A 17,754-nucleotide genomic window follows, 5' to 3' on the forward strand; every position below is an offset into this window, starting at 1 on the left:
ATGTAAACAGACGCGGACACGAATAGTTGGCCTTTTCACAAAACGCTCTCGGAAAAGCCTCCCGTCGAACGTCGAACAAACTCCGCGCGGCAGACGAGCGGAAGTGAGGCAAAAATCGTCACGAGCCGGAGAGGACGCGGGGAAGTCAGTGTGCCGGACGTGACGCGTTGCTCCTGTATCAACGGCGGATGTGACGGCCCGGAATCGAAGTCTGGCTGACCTGGCGGGTCGCCAGCTTTCTCCGCCAAGCGCGCTCTCCTTTCAACCTTCTCTCCGCCGACCCTCGCCTCCGTTGCAAAGGCTCCTCCCGCAGCGCCGAACTCAGCCACGACTCCAGCCTCGCTTGCTTTCGAACCGCGGCTCGGCGAGCTGCAGTCCAGGGGAAGAGAACGGCTGGACGGAACTAGTGGGGATGACGTAGTGAGCGAGGGTTGCGGAGAGAGAAAAGTCGGGAAAAATCCATCCGAACGTCGAGCGGCCGGCCGCCCAGACAACAAACCACGCTTCGACCCGCTGGCGCGGAGCGGCACGCGGTCTCCGACGTTGCGTCGACCCAGGGCAGCGTCGTAGTCGCTCTTGCCTTCGAGTAACACCGGCGCGGCCGTCGAGCGCTTCCCCGTGGCTGTGCGCGTGTGTGCGTGTGTTGTGCCGGCGACATCGCTTTACGGCTCGGTGTTATCGGGTGGCTTGCGGTGGTTCTGCGAGTCCTTCCGACAACTGCACGCTCTCGGCGGCTTCGTGATCCAGCGGTGGTGATAACGGGCACGGCAGGAGTGGGGAGTTCTGTGTGCGCGCGTGAAACCCGGCGACTTCGATCGCGTTGACAGTTGAACGCGCGGCGTGCTTTGTGGACTGTGGTTCCGGTCTGTGCGCCCGGGACGTCCGCGAGCACAGACCTCTACACCCGGATTCTATCGGCACATCGGCCTAGCGTTTCTCTCGGGGCAGACCTTGGCTAAGTGCCCGAAGGTGAGTCGTTCACGCTGCTTCTTGCTACACGCACAGTTTAGTTTTCTAAAAGTGTGTGAACGTTATTTCTCATCACACGAAAAATAAATAAATAAACGGAGGGGGGGTTCTGCACAAGACAAGTCAGCCGCGTTCTCTGAGTATTTTTACTCATGTCTTTTTTTTTTCTTTGTCGGGCGCACATAAACGCAATTAATACGCATTGTTCTTTTCATTTCTTGATTGCTCGAATTACCCAGAAAGATGCTTTTAGGGCAGCCTCCCTCTGACATTCGGCAGGACACTTAATAAAGGAAACGGAAGCGCCGTTCCCGCATTGGCTGCGGAAGCGCCCCAAGTTTGTGGGACCGACTTCGTGGGGCGCTTTCGCGCGCGCTGAAATTCGGGCCACCGTACGGAAATTATTGCAGAGCGGGCCCTATCATTACCGCATCAAAGCTAGTCATCGCCTAACTTGCCAGCGTAACTCGAGTTCGGTAGACTGCTATACTGATATACACAGACACCACTTCCTTTTCTCTCCTACAAGAGCGCGGCCGAAAAATACACATTATTTTGGGGAAAGGCGTGGCGTGTAGTCCAGGAGGCCCGGAGACTTCTCCGAATGACAGGGCTCGTCGCACCAGGGCTTGTTAAAGTTCCGGCGCCGAGCTGGTCAGCGCAGACTACCGCTGCTCAAGGGGCGAGTTGTTAGGGGGGTCGTGGTTGTTTGCCCTGAAGACGATGAGATTACACGTTGGGAGGGGTGATTTTCAGTGCGTACAGTGGATCGAGAAGAGGGGTGGGAGAAATGCGAACTCATTCTGGGATTACAAACGGTTTCTGCTTCCAGCCTGCGGAGTATGTAAGCTTGATAAGTTGATACTAAACGGACTGGAAGAGGGTGTGTTCTTTTTGCGTGTACTGCGAGTATTGAATTTTAAAAGAGAAAGAAAAGAAAACAGCGTGTGGACGGTTTGGACAGCGCAGTGATCATCGGCGCTTCGTTCGTTTACTCCAATTGTTGACTTTCACGCGCTCTTTTTTAGTTTTAAACCACTCACAGTCGAACCCGCTTCCGCGCTGCATTGCCGTATATTGTCGCCCGGCCTACTAAAAACATAGATGGCGACCCCACGCCAGACAGTTTCAAGCCCCCCCCCCCCCCCCCCTAAATACCTATTAGCAATTAGCTTAGCGACACACATATTCGACTACGCCGCGCAAGCCTTGGTTTTGCGAAATGCAAACTATATGTCGCGTTTTATTTTCATGAACAAGAAATAAATGAAGCCAGGAAACATGCTTTAAGAGCACCACAGACTAATTCTAGTGTCCAATTCGCGTGTTTTAAAAATTTATTTCGTTGTCTGGAGTATGATTTCAAATAATTCAAGGTGCTTCAAACCCGCCATACGCGATTTTTTTTGCGCCTCTCAGGCCAAGCACTGCTACTTTCAGCATTTCCCCAACACGCAAAAGAAAACAAAAAGAAATAGGCGGATGAATAGCAAAATAGAGCTTTCATCACAAAATACTTGTGACAATACTGCTAGGACGGCGAAAAATCGTCTGCAGTATTTCTTATATAAAAAAATACTTAGGACGCAATAGTAACAGTCGAAGGAAACCTTTCCGTTCCTTTCACTTCCGCGTGGACGCTTCCCTGTTGCACAGCGAACGACAGAGGAAGCCTTTATTTTCCCTCCGTGGGGCCGCCTTTTGTGCGGCCATCGATTTTATTGGCTGATGGATACGTGCCGACTCCTGGTCCTTGTCCGGACAACAAAGGGCACAACAGACAAAAGACGGCGTCTCCAACCCGGCATCTGGCCTGAGCTCTGCTCCAGCGAGAAATCCGTTCTATAGAGGAGGAGGCAGGGCTTCCTTCTCTGCCCGCAAACCTGTCGGGAATCGAATGGCTATTACCCCGCCTACTCCGTAAGCGGTTATTGGTCTGAAACACGCGGAAAGGCTTCCCTTCGTCAATGATCGGTAGCGTGATCTTCTTCCTTGCTTGAAAGCGTTACAGCAGTACCAACCTGGATTTCGGTTCCGTTTGTGTGAAACCTTTTCTAGCTAGTAAAAAAAATATACTAAGAACGCTCCTAGGACCAACATCGACCTTGTGTCCGCCCGGTTGTGTAGCCGATGATGTATCGACTGTACCACGCCAGCTATATTTTTTTCAATGTAATTAGTCTATAGTGGCAATAAGGGAACAACGGTGAACATTGAAGCAGGATAGGATATCAATAAGGTGCGAAATAACCTTGGCCGTAGTAACCGTCTTGGTTTGTTATCATTTGACTAAAGTGGGACTTGGAGAATACAATTGGTTCAACGTGCAAGTCCGACATGCGCGTCTTTCATAAACTGTGTACGGCCATCAAAAAAAAAGAAAATGGGGGGCACAAGGACCATCGTCGCAGGAAGCTCCAAAGGTATCCCAGAAGTGGGGTGTCAAGTTAGGGGTCTTTTCGAGTGTTCTTTGAGGGACATTCGAGAACTGTATAGCGTCTATGCAGTCAATGAAACAGTGTTGATATGTTTCCGGGACATGTAAAAGCCATATGTTAACGGGCAGGTTACCAAATATTTTGTACATGGAGAAAGAGACATCTTCCATGTGCGAAGCGTTGTACGTGATGTGGACGCAACGCCCGTTGATATAAACGCAGCCGCTTCGTCTTGTACGGAATGACGCCCGCGTGCGTATGGGAGAAGTTAACGTCGGGATCCACTATTAATCTGCAAAAAAGAGGTTCGTCGAAGGAGGGATTCAGCGATATAACAGAAGCAACCGACGAAGACGTGGACGAGTGGTTGCGACTGCAGCAACGAGGTGGACAACTCATGCCAACGAAACTGCTCGAGGAGGAAAGACGCGAAACACTGAATTGCTCCAGGGCGCCAATCGCGCTGCCCAAACGGATGCCGAGCTTTCGCACGATATTCCCTGGTTGGTGCAATCATGCGGTCCGGAATATTCTTTAACGCAGAAAGGTGCAGGTGTCCCGCAGTGAGAAACACCGTCGTCGTTGTTGCACGTTCAAGAGGATGACTGCCGCTCTAAAGAATAAATATAAAAACACATTCGAGATCGCATGGGATTTGAATCCGGATCTTCACGGTAGGAGCCCAGTGCGCTAGCACTAAGAAAAGCGCTATCTCCACACATTACCAACGGTGGAACAAAAGCTGTCGCTGTTACTCCTTTTTTTTCTCGATCCATACCCACTTGGGGGATTGGCCAGGAATTTGGAGTTTTAAGTGCTTATGTGCCCGCTTCACAAAGCTGCAGTTGGAAACATAGGGGTTGTAAACATTGCGTTACACGTAACGCTTGAACGTGATTTGCACGGGAGTGGAACATGGGCACACCAGTAGCGCAGAACCCTGATTCTGCAGAAGATGGGGCGTGTGTCAGTCTTCCTGCTGATGTAATTGGCGCCATATTACGAGACTAAAGGAAAGAAAGAGACGCGCACCCTGTGTAACAGAAAAGAAGCCGGTCCAAGTGATTCGCGCCAAAAAGTCAAAGAAACGAGATTGAAGAAAGAGCCTCGAACACGATGTAGCAGTAAGTTGTTGATAAAAATCCTCAAGCTTTCGACTTCAAAGCGCGTATACAAGCAGTCCTAATGGTGACACGAGAAATTTTTTTCGGAAGGTGGCACCTACAGTACTTGGTCAGCGCTACTATAGTGGCACCTACAGTATACTTCGTAAGCAGCGCTAGTATTAAACCAAGAGTGTAAAACATGGTTATATTAGCCCTTTTTGGTAAGATGACATGTCATCACCCCGCTTCAAAGGGGAAACCAATAGGAATCATCATCATCATCATCATCATCAATACTTCTCGGCTCCCTTGACTGCCTATTGGTTGACAAAATCGCTTGTTAAAAGATGGCTTTTATTGCTAGAATAATTAATCTCGGTCCTAGCGATTATTCCGACGGAAGGTACGCCTTTGTATCCCGGTCACGTTTGTAGAAGGGTGTGTTTCGAACTCAAGGGGGCGAAGCCGAAGCAAGCCGGGGCGGCGAAGGCACGTGACCAATTAGCTTTTGCATACCGTCAATGTCGTCGCCTTGGCGACGATTCCACGCAACACTGCCCCCGTGCCTGACCGAGCTACACCGGAACGCCGAGTCGACGACGGCGAAGTTTCCTTTCGGTTAGGGTGCGATGAATCATGGCTCGCTCGCTCAGATTTACGTTGGGAAACCTTTGACAGGAGTCTGCTATTAGGGGCGAAGTCCCTTTATTGGCTGGGGCTGTTGGCGTCTCCTGTCGTCGTCGTAATCGTTGTCTCGTGTAGTCACGGTACTAAAATACCGGGAAGATCGTTTACGCCTCACACTAGAACGTGACGCGTACTAAAAAAACACGGGGACACGCGTTTGTGCCTCGCGCTAGAGAACTTCGTGCTTCGAGGACACGAGGCTTTTACAGCAAAGCTATACACCTCTACCCCCCAACGGTTTCATCTCCGTTGGCAAAAACGCCATGGCGCCAAGAATATACTCGCACACTGCATACCTCGCACCTCCCCAGGTTTCACGTTGGTGGTGATGGCCCGGGATTTTATACATTGTAGATAGAGGCATACGTGGGCAGGGGAAAATAGTGGCTGCGTATTTTTAGATGCAGAGCATCTGATTCACTCGCCTTGTCCCTCCGGCGTCGTCGTCGTTGTTGTCGTCGGCGTTGTCCACCCCTCTGCCATTCTCCTCGCCGCGCGAGCTGCGCTCTCCGCCGCTCTCCGCCGCTCACCCCCTCTCCTCTCATATAACGAACACTCTTTCGCGAGGGGCATTGGATTGGATTTGATTGGATTGGATTGGATTGGATTGGATTGGCTTGGCTTGGCTTGGCTTGGCTTGGCTTGGATTCGGTTGGATTGGATTTGGATTGGATTGGATTAAAGTGGATTGTGTTGGATTGCGTTGCGTCATAGCCGCGGCACGTTGCGTCATAGCCGCGGCAGACGCGCTGGGGCCGGCGCATGTGCAGTACTCTCTCTTCCGCGGTTTCCTCTCCTTCGGGCGCGCTGCGCATATAACCGGTGTGCCGTTCTCCGGCGAAGCAACATCCACGCTTGGCTCAAACACCTAGAGTCCACGCCGCTTTACAAGTACGCCAACGTCGTCATCGACTGGGACCAGCTTACGCAGTCCCCTCAACGTTATGAGCGCTATAAAACGCGTTCCCTTCGCCGCTCCGCCTATGCGTCGCATCTACACAGGGATTCCCGCGAGGGGAGGTGGGAGTTTTTCTTGGTTGCTTGACTGGAAATGTCGCCGAAAAGAAGAACTGTAGCCCTCTGCCGCCGCTTCCACACAACGCCCTCTGCTCTCTGCTCTTCCCGTCCCTGACGCCGTTCCCCTGCCGGCACAGTCATGATGAATGCAGTGAAGGTTTGCTGAATTCACTTAAATTTCCCCGCGTGGGGACTGCTCGCGTGCCATCTGTTGCAACTTCCCAGTTGAGTGCGCGCGTGCGTGATCGGTGCAGCTCGAGCTCTTTTGCTTTAGTGTGTACATTTGTCTCACATCACTTTCTCCCCATTCCGTTTTGAACGCGTTGTTTTAATGCGTAGCATTCTTTGCCGAGTATACCCCCCACAGCCAGAACCGTGGAACGTCCTGCATTTCCACAAAAATGCAGATATCGCGGAAGTTCCACCTGTAATTGCTATAATGGCGGAAATGGGGGTAATTGGTCGCACAACATTTTGAAAAAGTAAAAATTAACAAAAATATAAAAAATTACGCGAAATGTCAAAACGTATACCGCATGGCATTTCCACAATATTGAAGGTTTCGCGAAAGTTCCGCCTAGAATAGTTATAATAGCGTAAATTGAGATTTTGAGACGAAATTTTGAGACGAAATTTTGATTGAGACGAAATTTTGAAAAACTGAAAAAAAGAAAAATATAAAATAATTACGGAAAATGGCGAACCGTATAACGCCCTGCATTTCCGCAATAATGCAGACTTAGCGAAAGTCCGAAATGTAGTTCTTATAGTAACGTAAATTGAGATAATTGGTAGGGCGAAATTTTGAAAAACTAGAAAATAAGAAAAATATTAAAAGATGACGGAAAATGGCAAAACGTACAACGCGTGGCATTTCCACAATATTGAAGATTTCGCGAAAGTGCAACCTGTAATCGGTATAATAGCGTAAATGTACATAATTGGTCGGACAGGACTTAACCAAAAATTTGGCGGGAAAAAACTCACACTCAAGACAGGCGGCATAGAATGCTACGCATTAGTAGATAGTTCTCCGAATTTCTGCAGAATTTTTTTATTTAATGTCGCACAATCCAGTCCCACGTACATTGTTAACGAAAATAACGCTACTCTTGGTTTAGTACACATACGTTTTTCTTCAAATTTTCTTGATATCTCTTTGCTGAACAATGTCATCATCTATGCGATATGCCACCAGTTTTAGTAGAAGTTCGGAAAGCTCTTGCCTACATATGTTTCGTGTTCCAGCATTATCTCAAAACTGTTTCTTTGGCCGGGCGGCTGAGTACAGCGACAGATAGTAGGACAAGACAGACCAAAATTTTCGAGTTGGGTATTCGAACAAATGTTATCATCCTGTACTTAAAGCATGCAGGTTCGGAAGTGCAAGCTCTCTGCCAACAGGGGGCGTAGGCTTTTCCCACGTAGCGGTCGTGATGGCCAGCCGTGTTTTGTTGCCCGCACCAGGCTGTACTGAGTTTGGTCGTTGCCCCAACTTTCCTTTTCTCCATCTTTTTGCGGTCAGGCCGCTGTGGCAGTGTGGAGGTCACTGTCGCGCTTTTGTGGATGTCCCGCTTATCGCCACACCTGTCGGTTGCCGCGTGTTTTGTTTGCCGCGTAAAAGCGGCGATACGGCCGAAGTGGGAGGCACGTTCTGGTCGTCGACCTAGCTGTCCAGCGCAGGTTTTCGCGCGATCGAGTCGCTCCCACAGGGCTATTTATTTGCTGCTTGGAGATCAAATGAGATAGAAATATTTTCACGGCTGAAACAATAGTGCCAAAAAAATGTTTACTTACACCGGCCAAACTGCACCCACAAGCAAGCGCGATATTCCGTTCCCCAGGTATACGCCTCGAGCTTCGCGATCGCTGCGCCGCCTGCCGCCGCTTCTCCGCGGCGTTGACGGGGTTTGCGCTGCGTGACTGATAGGGGCTCGTCGGGCTCGTGCAGTGTTTTGGTTCTATTTCGCTTCTTTTCGCCTTTCCGCGCCATAAAAAAAACTTGTTATGGTGACGACTATAGGCAAAGAGTACGTTTAGGTCACTTAAAAAGCAGCTGCGTCTTCGTAGAGTACGCGATCGCCTGCAAGAGCTACCCGGGGACGCGGTTCTGCGCGCTTCGTCACCGGTCTTCCGGGCGTCGGCGACGGCAGCAACATATCACCCATGTCACCTCCAAAACATCATGGCACAAATGAATTCTACTGACGCCTCGTTTAGACCTGATATTGGCACAATGAAAGGTTGGCTTCATTTTGCAGCGTGGACAACGAATGCGGCTTCGTTTCGCATATATACGCCGCAGAAAAATATGTTTCGGGGATGTGATTACCCAATCCCGGACAATAACTTATGCCTTTTATAGGAATATAAACCATGCGAAAATGTAAAGCATATTCCAAGCCTGTGCGTCGTTAAATATGTGCCCACACACGCCATATAGCAAGAACCAAGGAAATGAAACCACAGAAAAATAAATGCTGTGCCAATGCGGAATTTACAAACATAATAGCTCTAACGGAAATGAAGAAAAAAAAACAGTGCAGCTTCTGGCATGCTAAAGACGTTCGTCTTAACATAAGCCAGGTAGGTTTCACTAGACCAACTATACGCGAAATGCACTGCTATTTCGCGAGAAATCAGGGGGGGGGGGGGAGGGGGGGCAGGGAGGGGGACGCCGTGTACAAATGCGGAGCGGAATCAAGCAATGAACGTTTTAGTAATCCCACACATAAATCTCGTGTTCACTTTCCTTTTGTTTTTATACTTTAACGAAGAGCCGATCGTACGGCGGACGCATTTTTGGAAGTATACAGGGTAGGCTGTTCTACAAGCGATGAAATGTGTCGTTGAATAAGTGTGGTATGTGAAAGGCCCTCTGATTTCAGTTTCCGGTTTATTCTGTAGGCTCCCTGTGCCATATGACGATATTTCGAAGAAGCATTTAGTCGCGGATGCGGATTATATTGTAAGCCCGTCTCCGCGCTGCTCGCAGAAGATATATGTAGCAGATGAAAGTCTGCGGGCGCGCACCTCACGACAAGACGACTCTGTCGTGTGCTGATCCCCGAGTATTGTCCATCGTACTTTTGTTGAATATTTCCGAAATTAACACAGACTGGCTTGTAAATGCTGGTGATCAATATCTGAGGTATAATATTGGCAAACGTAACTGGTGTGCTGTCAGGTATGAGCGCTCCGCTGATTATGTAAGCGCACAAAACCGATTTAAATTGTGGTGTATAGCCGTAGCATGAACATATGAGGAACCGGTGATTACGGAGACACGGCTAGTAAATTCAGGTCAGTGTAACTACAATTGGCTTCATCCTACGCCGATTCCGCGACGCTGGCGTGTGACACACACCTGGCGCTTATACAGACCGAAAATACCACACTAAGATCGCGTCGGAAACATTTACACTTTCGTAAACACACCCCATTTGCGAACAGAGTGACTGCTCCACACAAACATGAATTTCGAACGCCCACAAATGGTAAATCTCAGTCGTGAACGTGCCGCAAAAGCAGCGGCGGCACTGGGGAGCGGGGCGCGGACTCCCGCGCCTGCTTTCGAAAGGGGCCGCTAGGGGGATTTCAGTGGCGCCCCTACAGGCCGCGCTCGAGGCGTATACGCCTCGAGCTTCGCGATCGCTGCGCCGCCTGCCGTCGCTTCTCCGCGGCGTTGACGGGATTTGCGCTGCGTCACTGATAGGGGCTCGTGCAGTGTTTTGGTTCTATTTCATTTCTTTTCGCCTTTCCGCGCCCTAAAAAAAACTTGTTATGGTGACGACTGTAGGCAAAGGGTACGTTTAGGTCACTTAAAAAGCAGCTGCGTCTTAGTAGAGTACGCGATCGCCTGCAAGAGCTACCCGGGGACGCGGTTCTGCGCGCTTCGTCGCCGCTCTTCCGGGCGTCGGCGACGGCAGCAACATATCACCCATGTCACCTCCAAAACATCAGGCACAAATGAATTCTACTGACGCCTCGTTTAGACCTGATACTGGCACAATGAGAGGTTGGCTTCATTTTGCAGCGTGGACAACGAATGCGGCTTCGTTTCGCATATATACGCCGCAGAAAAATATGTTTCGGGGATGTGATTACCCAATCCCGGACAATAACTTGCGTCGTTAAATATGTGCCCACACACGCCATATAGCAAGAACCAAGGAAATGAAACCACAGAAAAATAAATGCTGTGCCAATGCGGAATTTAGAAACATAATAGCTCTAACGGAAATGAAAAAAAAAAAAACACTGCAGCTTCTGGCACGCTAAAGACATTCGTCTAAACTTAAGCATACGCGAAATGCACTGCTATTTCGTGAGAAATCGGTGGGAGGGAGGGGGAGGGGGAGGAGGATGCCGTGTACGAATGCGGAGCAGAATCAAGCAATGAACGTTTTATTAATCCCACACAGAAATCTGGCGTTCACTTTCCTTTTGTTTTTCTACTTCAACGAAGAGCTGACCGTACGGCGGACGCATTTTTGGAAGTATACAGGGCAGGCTGTTCAACAAGCGATGAAATGTGTCGTAGGAAGAGTGTGGTATGTGATAAGGCCCTCTGATTTCAGTTTCTGGTTTATTCTGCAGGCTCCCTGTGCCATATGACGATATTTCGAAGAAGCATTCAGTCGCAGACGCGGATTATATTGTAAGCCCGTCTCCGCGCTGCCCGCAGAGGATATATGTAGCAGATGAAGGTCTGCGGGCGCGCACCTCACGACAAGACGACTCTGTCGTGTGCTGATCCCCGAGTATAATTATGCATTGTCCATCGTACTTTTGTTGAATATTCCCGAAATTAACACAGACTTGCTTGTAAATGGTGGTGATCAATATCTGAGGTATAATATTGGCAAACATAACTGGTGTGCTGTCAGGTATGAGTGCTCCGCTGATTATGTAAGCGCACAAAACCGATTTAAATCGTAGTGGATAGCCGTAGCATGAACATCTGAGGAACCGGTGGTTACGGAGACACGGCTAGTAAATTCAGGTCAGTGTAACTACAATCGGCTCCATCATACGCCGGTTCCGCGACGCTGGCCTGTGACACACACCTGGCGCTTATACAGACCGAAAATACCACCCTAAGATCGCGTCGGAAACATTTACACTGTCGTAATTGCGAACAGAATGACTGCTCCACACAAACATGAATTTCAAACGCCCACAAACGGTAAATCTCAGTCGTGAACGTGCCGCAAAAGCAGCGGCGGCACTGGGGAGCGGGGCGCGGACTCCCGCGCCTGCTTTCGAAACGGGCCGCTAGGTGGATTTCAGTGGCGCCCTACAGGCCGCGCTCGAGGCGTATACGCCTCGAGCGCGGCCTGTAGGGGCGCCACTGAAATCCCCCTAGCGGCCCGTTACGAAAGCAGGCGCGGGAGTCTCCGTCCCGCTTCTCACTGTCGCCGCTGCTTTTGCAGCATGTTCGCGACTGAGATTTAGCGTTTGCGGGCGTTGGAAATCCATGTTTATGTGTCAGCCACTCTGTTCGCAAGTGGGGTTTGTTAACGAGATAGTAAATGTTTCTGACGTGATCTAAGTGTGGAATATTCGGTCTGTATAAGCGCCAGGTGTGTGCCACAGGCCAGCGTCGCGGAACCAGCGTATGCAAGGACTTGATTGTAGTTACACTGCTCTGAATTTACCAGCCGTGTCTCCATAACCACCGGTTTCTCAGATGTTCATGCTACGGGTAGACACTACGATGTAAATCACTTTTGTGCACTTACATATTCAGCGGAATTACATATTCAGCGGAATACGCCTCGAGCGCGGCCTGTAGGGGCGCCACTGAAATCCCCCTAGCGGCCCGTTACGAAAGCAGGCGCGGGAGTCTCCGTCCCGCTTCTCACTGTCGCCGCTGCTTTTGCAGCATGTTCGCGACTGAGATTTAGCGTTTGCGGGCGTTGGAAATCCATGTTTATGTGTCAGCCACTCTGTTCGCAAGTGGGGTTTGTTAACGAGATAGTAAATGTTTCTGACGTGATCTAAGTGTGGAATATTCGGTCTGTATAAGCGCCAGGTGTGTGCCACAGGCCAGCGTCGCGGAACCAGCGTATGCAAGGACTTGATTGTAGTTACACTGCTCTGAATTTACCAGCCGTGTCTCCATAACCACCGGTTTCTCAGATGTTCATGCTACGGGTAGACACTACGATGTAAATCACTTTTGTGCACTTACATATTCAGCGGAATTCGTGACAGCGCGCGAGTTACGTTTGCCAATATCATACCTCAGATATTGATCACCACCATTTACAGGTCAGTGTGTGTTAATTTCGGGAATATTCCACGTAAGCGACGTAATTACGATGGATAATGCACAATTATACTCGTCTGCTACATATCCTCTGCAACAAAAATTCATCTGCTACATATCCTCTGCGAGCAGCGCGCAGAAGGGCTTAGAATATAATTGGCGTCCGCGACTAAACGCTTCTTCGAAATATCCTCACATGGCACAGGGAGCCTATCAGAGGGCCTTATCACTCATCCAACGACACCTTTCATCGCTTGAACTGCCTACCCTGTATACTTCCAAAAATGCGACCGCCGAACGATGAGTTGTTCGTTGAAGTCGAAAAACAAAACGACAGTGAACGCGAGATTTGTGTGTGTGATTACTCAAACGTTCACTGCTTGATTCTGCTCCGCATTTGCACACACTGCAGAGTCCCCCTCCCCTACCCCCACCTATGGCTCGCGAAACAGCAGTGCATTTCGCGTATTGTTAGTCTGATGAGCCCTACCTGGCTTAAGTTCCGACAAACGTCTTTAGCATATCAGAAACTCCAGTGGGTTTTTCATTCCCATTTGAGCTATTCTGTTTCTTCCGGACTAGCACAGCGTTTATTTTCCCGTAGTTTTATTAACATTCTTTAATTGGTTCTTGCTGCAAGGCGTGAATGGGCACATATTTAACGAAGCACAGCCTTGTAATAATTTTCGCATGTCTTTTATTATAATAGGCATAAGTTATGGTCCGGGATCGGGTAATCACATCTCCGAAATATATTTTTCTGCGGCGTATATATTCGAAACGAAGCCGCATTCGTTGTCCGCGCTGCGAAACGGAACCAACCGCACTGGGCCAGTATCAGGTCTAAAGAGGCAGCAGTAGAATTCACTTGCGCCTGACATATTCGGAGGGAACAGTGGCGATATGCTGCTGCCGTCGCCGACGCCCGGAAGAGCGGCGACGAAGCGCGCAGAACCATGCACGTCCTCGGGTAGCTCTTGTTGGCGTTCGAGAACTCCGCGAAGACGCAGCTGCTTTTTAAGTGACCTAACGGACTCTCTGCTTATGGACGTCACCTTAACAAGTTTTTTTAGGGCGCGGAAAGGCGAAAACAAGCGAAACAGAACCAAAACACTGCACGAGCCCCTATCAGCCACGCAGCGCGACTCCCGTTAACGCCGCGGAGAAGCGGCGGCAGGCGGCGCAGCGATCGCGAAGCTCGAGGCGTATAAGCCCGCCACTCCCTGTACGCACTCACACCGCCTGCGCCTTCTACGTCGTTACGCAACTTGTGCCGTATGCACTATTCCACAGTTGGGTACGGGCGATTATAGCGGGCAGCTTCCTGGTGCTTGCCAACTGGCATGGTGGTAAAGTTCATGGGTGACACGAGTAGTGATAGTATGTCTCTCAGATTTATGACATATTTCATTGACACGTGAAGTTACGATCTGAACAGGTAGCGCCATCTAGATGCTACCAACGGAAGTAGTTGTCCCCCCTTTGTATACGGGTAGCGGTTATCCGTATCAGTGTCCACACATGCAACCAAACTTAGCAAACGTGTTTTTCCCCCACCTAATCATTTAAAAGTTTGGAAAATTATTTTGGGGCTCATCTTTCTCGGAAGAAGCCATTTTAGGTAAAATGTTTACCATTTAGGTAAAATAGTCCTATTCTATTCTATTCTATTCTATTCTATTCTACTACTCATTTTGACAACGGAGCGGGCAGCCGCAAAAAGCCACTGTTGAAGGCGGCTTGTCGAGGCGGCTGTCCTTATTCCTGAGAGCAGCATCACTTGTGAAATCAGTCCAACAACATAAGGGTTACTCATCTTGAAAATGGGCACGAAAACCACTCGTGGGACATCATTTCACAACCGTCATGATTCCACTAATCGCCGGGAAACTTTCCTCTTCTGCTCGTTTAAGTACAGGGCGTATCGGAGTAAAGCCCTCGGGGTGAGTGCCCCTTCGTCACCTTGTCACACGTCCCACTGCGACCTCATCGCAGGCGAAATCAGTGAAGCGCTTTCTGAAATTTCTGACGATGGCAAGATTAGAAGCAGCTCAAAATCCTGTATTGGCTGCCCTTGAGTGGTTGGGAAAAACTGCCCTTGAATGATTTCTTTCCTTCCTAGATTGCTTTTATTTTTGCCAACGGAGAAACAACAGGGCGTTGCTTCCTCTGTTGTCTCTGTTGACGTCTGCACTGCAGGGAGGAACCATTTCCATCCGCATGACTCTTACAAACGCCTTGTGATCGACAGAAACACTTTCTAATCGTTTCAAGCGGCTTGTAAACCGCACAGTATTTAGTCGACGGCGGAAAGTAATGGGTTTCCTCGGTCTATCAGTTGCGGAAAGTCCGCAGGTAGTCCCGGGGCCCACCTCGGACAAGTAGCGAACAGGAATGCGCGTTAAAGATTACAGGGGATGCTTGCATCTATCTAAGGATGCGAAGGCGAATGCGAAGAAGCCTAGTTGTACAGTTCATCTGCTGTTGAGCTATTTTAACTCTCATGTCGCTCTCGTCGGGCCGCTGCCGCAGCTTCATGAATAGCCGCTTCCTCCCGACGGCAGTTACGGCGAGCGCCATTTCGAGCTGCTCAGTCTTCCCCGCCCGTGACGGGAGAGTCGTCACCTGGCGAGCCGCACCAATAGCGATGTGGAATGAAACTAGCTGAGCTCGCAATGCGAAATACTCAAGGCGCGTCCTGAACGTGCTGACCTTCTGCGGTCCGTCCACATTTCTCAGTGCCCTCCTCCGGCACTGCAGCCTTTCCAGGTGCGTGCTACGATTTTCTGAGCGATTCTGTGTACGTCGCAACGATTGTTTGTGAGCGCTTTTCTTTGTACCTCACAACACGTGCAAGGCTTTCGACACAAAACGAACACAAGGCTCGGGCAGTCAACTGCGATTTCGCGGCGGATAATCGTACAGCATCAATAAAATGTTACGGATATACACCAAGAGGAGCGCAGCCGTGACTTCTTGAGCCTAGAACGTGCCCGCGGCCATTCCAGTCAGTCATCCGTTGTGTCACGCGATACGTTATTGGGCTGCGTGAAAAGCAGGTCCTTTAATCTTGCTGCTTGAGACGCTTCGCTTCGCAGTTCGCTTTCGAGTGGCTTTTGTCTGTCTCCTGCGCGTTGTGCCGCAGCTGGTCCCGGCCACCGTGTAATGGGAGAGTTGACGATGGCGGATTTCTCTGCCTGTTCGTTCGCTCGTTTGGATTCGTTCTTCCGTCGCCTTACTTCGTCTGCGGTGCACTGGCATAGACGGTCGCCTCTCGCTACTGCCGTGTTCAAGCTCGTTGCGCATTTACAAGCACCGCTGTTAGTAGTGGGTCTCTTCGATTATCAGATTATCAGTTCCAGTATCACCGCTGGTGGTCCAAAGTCACCACCTTCCAGCAGAAATGTAAGTGAAAAGCGAATACGCCGTTGTCCCTCGTATAGTCCGAGGTGAGTCCGGGACTAGTATTGAAAGAACCCCGGTGTTTATCATTTGGTTTTCACAAGAGTTCTCACTGAACGTTCTCTACCTGAAATGTCCTGTAGAGAGGAAAACGGCCTGCGACGATGACATCCGACTTTTATTTTCCTCTGTATACGTTACACAGCAGCACTTTGCGCGGTAAATCTGCAAGCCTTTGACACACGGATTTATAGGCAGCTTACTTATCGCCACAAGGGTGTCATTAACGACTTTGTTCTAAAAACGCTCATTGGGATGTCACACTGGCGAAGTGTACGTACAAAAAAACAAAATGGATCGACTTCTTTGCACTGTCTCGGCATATCCATTCGATGTCTTTCTTTTTATTGAAATCCTCAAAGCTCGAATGATCGTGAGTCGTCGCGAAGGCCGACATAGCTGCTTTTTTATTCCCGTGGGCGCTACTGGTTCGAGGGTCCTTCACTACAAAAGGTGAAGTAAGTGCCTAGATTTCGAGTGCATGGGCAGAGAGCGAGAGAGCGCGCGAGGCAGTCGAGAGAGGTAAAGCAGTCACCCTGCCATCAAACGACTGCTTTCGAGGCATATGCATTTTGAAGACGAAAACGTGGCGGCTCCAGACGACGTCTCAGAGCTCTATTAATGCGAGCAACGAACGATGTGCCGACGGCCGTCTGTAGCGAGTGGACGCATTCGAGCAGAAATACGTCTCGCCGGCGGACGACCCTTCTCGAGATACCCGCGCATGCACAATAGGACTCTGCGCATTCCTGAAATGCTGCGCGTCAAGGGATGAATAGGGCTGCTCGTTCGGTGTCCGGAGAGCGGACGAACAACCCGGCGGAAATAACTGTATTGGCTGCTGTAGATGATCCGGTTATGGAGGACATTTACACGACAGGCGTTTCGTACCTCGCGCAAATATCTCGGCACATGAAAGAGATAACGAGTCAAAAAAAAAAAAAAAGAGAGAGAGAGAGAAACTGAGGTGACTGCGGAAAGGTCATTGTGGGGGGAGGTCGCTGAGCAGTGATACGAAGCATGTAAACCAATGAGCAAACGCCTCGGTATGCCGTACCGAACGCAACGAAACTAGGGGCTGACTGTGACGTGACAAAGCACAAGAACCGAATAGCTCGAGTGTCAGTGTCACCGGCAGCGTAGGCCGTAACGGAAGGTTGCCGGGCGGCATTCCAGGATAACGGGTACAATCCCAGACGTCAATCACCTTTGCGGCTTCACCCGGTGGCACTAACCTCCGCAGAGAAGCGTTTCGCGGTGTCAAATCAGATCAAATCAAACCAAATTGAATCAAGTCTATTATTTTCCATTAGTTTGCAAAAAGTAGCGGATTAAAATGGTAAATTTCTTTGGGTGAACTTGGAAGGCGAGACGGAAGATCAAAAGCAGCATAATACCCTACGGGGCGAAAGATCCAACCGCGCCTGAATACCCAATGAGACTGAGGGTCCGACAGAAATGAAACGTCAATAGTTGGATCTTTAGTTTGTACGACTTCCAGGACGGAATCCTTCTAACCGATCATAAACGTTGTGGTCACGTGATCTGGGTTACTGTTTTTTTTTCTCGTCTACAACAGTGATGACGTGCGCCGTCCTGATAACGTTGAGATTTTCAGCTTCCACTGGGACCTTCCATGCCCAACAGCAAGGCCGCGACTGGTGCTCCAGCATCAGCAGCCCGATCACCCCAAGAAATACGTCACGTGTGCGTGCGTGCGTGCGTGCGTGCGTGCAACATATTGTTGCTTTAGTACAAGCAAAAGAAGTCTCACAAGAAGCCTCATCCAAAAAGTAGCTTG

General features: G+C 49.8%; 1 protein-coding gene across 2 annotated transcripts in view; it reads left to right on the forward strand.

Moving 5' to 3' along the window:
- The first annotated feature begins 271 nt into the window (after positions 1–271).
- LOC144153913 (uncharacterized) overlaps positions 272–17,754 on the forward strand; it is a 444,120-nt gene continuing 426,637 nt past the window's right edge. Inside the window, exon 1 of one of the 2 annotated variants that reach the window (XM_077685673.1) lies at positions 272–969. The gene's annotated coding sequence lies outside the window, so the exon portion shown is untranslated. The remainder of the gene's footprint in view (positions 970–17,754) is intronic. The other variant, XM_077685672.1, reaches the window with a different exon arrangement.

The sequence above is a fragment of the Haemaphysalis longicornis genome, unplaced genomic scaffold (assembly GCF_048455015.1).
Source record: "Haemaphysalis longicornis isolate Haplotype H1 unplaced genomic scaffold, Haemaphysalis longicornis Haplotype H1 scaffold_9, whole genome shotgun sequence".
Lineage (NCBI taxonomy): Eukaryota > Metazoa > Arthropoda > Arachnida > Ixodida > Ixodidae > Haemaphysalis > Haemaphysalis longicornis.